This window comes from Rhinoraja longicauda, chromosome 40 (assembly GCF_053455715.1).
Source record: "Rhinoraja longicauda isolate Sanriku21f chromosome 40, sRhiLon1.1, whole genome shotgun sequence".
In the NCBI taxonomy this organism is placed as follows: Eukaryota; Metazoa; Chordata; class Chondrichthyes; order Rajiformes; family Arhynchobatidae; genus Rhinoraja; species Rhinoraja longicauda.
The window spans coordinates 9,284,984-9,291,465 of record NC_135992.1 but is presented as its reverse complement, the minus strand read 5'-3'; positions in this window follow the sequence as shown (position 1 = coordinate 9,291,465).

The following is a 6,482-nucleotide window of genomic DNA, read 5'->3' as shown; positions in this document are numbered from 1 at the left end:
AAGTTACCTAGAATTGTAGAATTCAATGTTCATACCTCTGGGTTGTAAGCTATCCAAGTGGAATATGACGTGCTGTTCCCTCCAGTTTGCGTGTGGCCTTACTCTGGCAAAGGAGGTGGCCCAGGACAGCAAGGTCAGTGTGGGAATGGGAAGGGGAGTTGAAGTGGTTAGCATCACCCAGTAGGCCTTGACGGACTGAGAGCAAGTGTTCGGTGAAAAAGTCGCCGAGTCTATGCTTGGTCTCACGGATGTACTGCAATCCACATCAGGAACAGCAGACGCTGTAGATGAAGTTAGCGGAGGTACACATGTCTTACCTGGAAGGACTGCTGGGGTCCCTGGATGGAGGTGAGAGAGGAGGAATAGGGACAGGTGTTGCATGTCTTGCAGTTGCAGGGGAAAGTAGCTGCAAATTGCCTATGTTTTATTACAAAATACACAGGTTCTCCCAGTGAATTGAATTCTCCAGGTTCTCCTAGTCAGTGTTAGTTCAGAATTTCCCCTCAAAGCTGCAGTAGATTTTTTTCCTATTGTGGGTGAGATGGTGCTAGGAAGTTCCAGATGACCAGCTAACGAGGCAACCCCAAGGTAAAACAGAAAGTGCTGGAGTAATTCAGCGGGCCAAGCAGCATCTCTGGAGGACATTGATAAATGATGGTCGGTATTCCGAGTAGCAGTAAAAAGGAGATACCACGAACTGCAGATGCTGGTTTAATACAAAAAAACCCTGGAGTAACTCAGTTACTCAAAGTAATTCTCACCACTGAGTTATTCCAGCACTTTATGTCTGTAATCCCTAGAAACAAAATAAAGAGGAACTTCTTTAGTCAGAGGGTGGTGAATCTGTGGAATTCTTTGCACAGATGGAGGCCAAGTCATCAGGCATTTTTAAAGCTGAAATTGGCAGATTCTTGATTAGTAAGGAGGTCAGATTTATGGGGAGAAGGCAGGAGAATGGGAGGGAAAGATAGATCAGCCATGATTGACTGGCGGAGAAGTCTTGATGGGCTGAACGGATTAATTCTGCTCCTCTGACTTGTGAACTAATCCAACTGGCACTTTGATTGGGGGGTTTTCCATGCCATTGGGTAAAGTGGGCACTGAGACAGGGAGCAGTAGGTCATGAGGTACAGTCCTGCCACTGCCATTGATTAGTTTAGAGATACAATGCCACACAGGCCCTTGGGATCATTGTGTCCATGCCAACCAGCGATTTCCCTGTAAACTCGCACTATTCTACACACTAGAGACAATTTACAATTTTACCAGGCCAATTAACCTGCAAACCTGTACGTCTTTGGAGTGTGGGAGGAAACCGGAGCACCCGGAGAAAACCCACACGGTCACAGGGAGAACGTACAAACTCTGTACAGACAGCACCCCATAGTCAGGATCGAACCCATGTCTCTGGCGCTGTAGGGCAGCAACTCTACCGCTGCGCCACCCTGCTGTCATTGGTCCTGTGGACAAATCTTCCCTCTTCCAGCTCCCCTCCCTCGTCTCCCAGCACAAGTGGCTCAAAGAACACACACCGAGACGCCAGCTGTCCATTGCTGAAGGTAGGCGCGTGAGGCCCAAAGCCTAGCCTTTTGTTTGGCGCTAACGGACAGAGAAAGGAGCTGGGGGGGGGCTGAGAGATTTGGGGGAGGCGGGGGGGAGGCTTTCCAAGGAGAGGGTAATGGGTGGGGATACGAGGTTCCCACCAGTTGCACAGCAGAGTCTGAAGATGAAGGAGATGTTGCAATGGCGTCCAGCCACACAGGACGTGAGACCCCAGAGTATTGAGGGACCAGCTGCCTAGCTTGGGGTAAATTGCCCTGTTGGCTGGTGGTGGAATCTCCATGGAGTTCCTGGCAGTCCCAAGGTGGTCTTTAATGAAGAGTGGGGTCCACAAGGGGAAACCAGCAATGTTTTATAAAACCACCACCGAGTTTCTGAATCACCCCTGGTGCACAATGTGACTATTTTAAGCCCTGTGATTTCTAATACAGTGTATGTATACAATATATATTTTAGCTGTGGCTAATGTGCAAAGTCTATTTTTGATTGTTTGTTCCTTAGAGAACAATAAATGCTGTAAAATCCCCAATGTGTATCATCTGTCGCTTTTTTTTTAATACACAAAGGTGCAACAATAACACTGGCTCGTTGGGGAAGGTGCCAGAGACTGCAGATGCTGGAATCTGGAGCAAAATAAATCTGATCGAGAGCCATAGAGTGATGCAGTGTGGAAACAGGCCCTTCGGCCCAACTTGCCCACACTGGCCAACATGTCCCAGCTACACTAGTTCCACCTGCCCACGTTTGCTCCATATCCCTCCAAATCTGTCCTATCCATGCTTCTTAATGCTTCTTAAATGTTGGGATAGTCCCAGCCTAACTACCTCCTCTGGCAGCTTGTTCCATACACCCACCACCCTTTGTGTGTAAACGTTACTTCTCAGATTCCTATTAAATCTTTTCCCCTTTCACCTAAAACGTATGTCCTCTGGTCCTCGATTCCCCTACCCTAGGCAAGGGACTCTGTGCATCTATTAGAGGATCTCGGCAGCTCAGGCACATCTGTGGTAGGAAATGCGAAGTCAAAAAGGACTGATCCAGTCCTTTTATCTGGAATGGAACAGTCCCGACCCGAAACATCGCCTGTCCATATGAGGGGTGGCGGCCGTGGCGGCGGCCCGGCGGTAAGATGGCGGCGCCCACTCCATGGCCGACTCCGCCGCCGCCCGCTAACCGGACCGGACGGGACGCTCGCTTCCCACTCGCTGCTGGTTTACACCGAAGATAAGACACAGAATGCTGGAGTGACTCAGAGGGACAGGCAGCACCTCTGGGTAGAAGGAATGGGTGACGTTTCGGGTCCAGACCCTTCTTCAGACTGAGAGTCAGACAGGGGAGATGGGAGACACGGGTACATGGAAGTGTAAGGTGAGAAAATGAGACATCAAAGGGACTGAAAATAACCAAGGAAAATGTAGAATAGAGCATTTCTTAGCTAGGGGAAGGAGACAACTTAGCATACAGAGATAAAATGTAATCGGGGACAGTAGAACTAGGAAGGGGAGGGATGGAGAGAGAGTGAAAGCAAGGGTTACTTGAAGTTAGAGAAGTCAATGTTCATACCGCTGGGATGTATGGTGAGGTGCTGTTCCTCCAATTTGTGCTGGGCCTCACTCTGACAGTGGAGGAGGCCCAGGACAGAAAGGTCAGTGTGGGAGTGGGGGAGTTAAAGTATTTAGCAACCGGTAGATCAGGCAGGTTTAGGCGGACTGACAGAATGTAGACACAAAATGCTGGAGTAACTCAGCGGGTCAGGCAGCGTCTCGGGAGAGAAGGAATGGGTGACTTTTCGGGTCGAGAGCCTCAGATTGTCTCTCAGTCTCTTCACCTCAGATTTCCAGCGTCTGCAGGCTTTGAGTTTTCATCCATTGGCTTGTGTGTGCTGTGGTGCCATTCCGCCACCTGCTGTTGATGCCCAGAATTGCGGTCAGAAGTCAAGGGACTACTATGGGAAATGGTTATTTTACAGAATAGTTTCTATCACATCCTTCACAAGGACTCCCAAAGGTCATAACATTCTTCTCAAGTGCAGGCACTGCCGTAGCAGAGAGATAACTATCTGAAAAAGGGTCTCACCCATTCCTCCTCTCCAGAGAATCTGCCTGCCCCGCTGAGTTACTCCAGCACTTTGTGTCTATCTTGGAGATAACTGTTGCCTAGCGATGAAATTTTGCCCTTGTTGCAAGTTTATAATCATGATGTAGCTTTATAGGACTAATAGTTAGAAACATAGAAACATAGAAAATAGGTGCAGGAGGAAGCCATTTGTGGTGTGGTGCACCGCCATTCATTGTGATCATGGCTGATCATCTACAATCAATAACCGGTGCCTGCCTTCTCCCCATATTCCTTGATTCCACTGGCCCCAAGAGCTCTATCTAATTCTCTTTTAAATTCATCCAGTGGGCGGCACGGTGGCGCAACGGTAGAGTTGCTGCCTTACAGCGAATGCAGCGCCGGAGACTCAGGTTCGATCCTGACTACGGGCGCCGTCTGTACGGAGTTTGTACGTTCTCCCCGTGACCTGCGTGGGTTTTCTCCGAGATCTTCGGGTTCCTCTCACACTCCAAAGACGTACAGGTATGTAGGTTAATTGGCTGGGCAAATGTAAAAATTGTCCCTAGGGTGTGTAGGATAGTGTTAATGTGCGGGGATCGCTGGGCGGCGCGGACCCGGTGGGCCGAAGGGCCTGTTTCCGTGCTGTATCTCTAAATCTAAAAAAATCTAAATTGGCCTCCACTGCCTTCTGTGGCAGAGAATTCCACAAATTCACAACTCTCCGGGTGAAAAAGTTTCTTCTCACCTCAGTTTTAAATGGCCTCCCCTTTATTCTTAGACTGTGTTGCCCCTGGTTCTGGACCCCCCACAACATTGGGAACATTTTTCCTGCATCTAGCTTGTCCAGTCCTTTTATAATGTTATACGTCTCTATAAGATCCCCTCTCATCCTTAGGATGCACTTGGAGTATTGCGTGGTTCTGGTCGCCCCATTACAGGAAGATTGTGGAGGCTTTAAAACGGGTGCAGGGGTGGTTTACCAGAATGATAGTAGAAACAGTGGAAGCAAGGAACTGCAGATGCTGGCTTATAATAAGAAAGATGCAAAGTCTTGGAGTAACTCAACGGGCCAGGTAGCATCTCTGGAGAACATGAAGCATGGTCTGACGAAGGGTCCTGACCCGAAATGTCAACTATCCGTGTTCTCCAGAGCTGCTGCCTGACCCGCTGAGTTACTCCAGCACTTTGTGTCTTTTTTTAAAAAAACGGAACGCTGCCTGCATCAGAGGGTAGACACAAAACGCTGGAGTAACTCAGCGGGACAGGCAGCATCTCTGGAGAGAAGGAATGGGTGAAGTTTCTGGACGAGACCTTTCTTCAGATTAGAGGGAATGGGTGACGTTTCGGGTCGAGACCCTTCTTCAGACTGAAACGTCACCCATTTCTTCTCTCCCGAGATGCTGCCCGACCTGCTGAGTTACTCCAGCACTTTGTGAATTAATACCTTCGATTTGTACCAGCATCTGCAGTTATTTTCTTATTCAGATTAGAGGGTATTGGCTATAAGACAAGATTGGACATACATGGACAGGAAAGGTTTAGAGTGGTGATCGTGCAGCTCGGAAACAGCCTTCAGACCAACATGTCCATACTGAACAAGATGGCACATCTACGTTAGTTTGGAGGGACATGCACCACACGCACATGGGCAGGTGGGACTAGTGTAGATGAGACAAGTTGGTCCGCGTGGGCAAGTTGGACCGAAGGGCTTGTTTCCGTGCTGAGTGACTCTATGAAATGGGACTAGCTTAGATGGGGCATCTTGCTCAGCATGGACCAGTTGGGCCGAAGGGCCTGTTTCCATGCTGTGTGACTCTATGGCTAAATCCTGGGCGTGAAGAATGGTGCGGCACGGTGGCGCAGCGGTAGAGTTGCTGCCTTACAGCGCTTGAAGAGCCAGAGACCCGGGTTCGATCCCGACCACGGGTGCTGTCTGTAAGGAGTTTGTACGTTCTCCCCGTGACCCGCGTGGGTTTCCCCCAAGATCCTCGGTTTCCTCCCACACTCCAAAGACGCACAGGTTTGTGGGTTAATTGGTTTGGTAAATGTAAAAATTGTCCCTAGTGTGTGCAGGATAGTGTTAATGTGCGGGGATCACTGGTAGGCACAGACTCAGTGGGTCGAAGGGCCTGTTTCCGCGCTGTACCTCTGAACTAAAACTGAACGTGCTGTGTCTTTTGCCAAATGTTTTGGCATGGTAACAGATCCGCAGAAGCTGGCCTCTCAGATTGCAGGCAGCAGCTCAGTGCGACGTGCTCTGATCACAGTCCTTTGCTGCAGGGCTGACCTACTTACTCTACAAGCTGCTGGCTTCAGCTCCTGTGGCTGCCAGCTCCGGGAACAGGAGGCCACCATTCAGTCCATCAAACCCTGCTCCCCGTTCACCGAGACCACCGCTGAGTTGTGTTCAGTTCAATCCCACTGGCTTGGTCCAGAAAGTGTAGGAAAAGAAACTGCAGATGCTGGTTTAAATCCAAGTCCCAGCCTAATAATGACCAAGCTTTGAGTTAGATAGAGCTCTCGGGGCCAGCGGACTCAAGGGATATGGGGAGAAGGCAGGAACGGGTTACTGATTGTGGATGATCAGCCATGATCACATTGAATGGCGGTGCTGGCTCGAAGGGCCGAATGGCCTCCTCCTGCACCTATTTTCTATGTTTCTGTGTTTCTATGTTCAAGCTTTAATTGATACTCAGTTCTTTTGTGGGGGTAGGGAGGGAGATTAATCTTATTTATGACCTTTAACCACCTAGATTTTATTTCAGTCTCTGTACATCCTCCTCTCTCATTGTCATTCCCTCCACCGTCACTCTCCAGTTCCTTCCTCCTCTCCCTCCCTCCCATCCTCGATCTCACCATTTCTC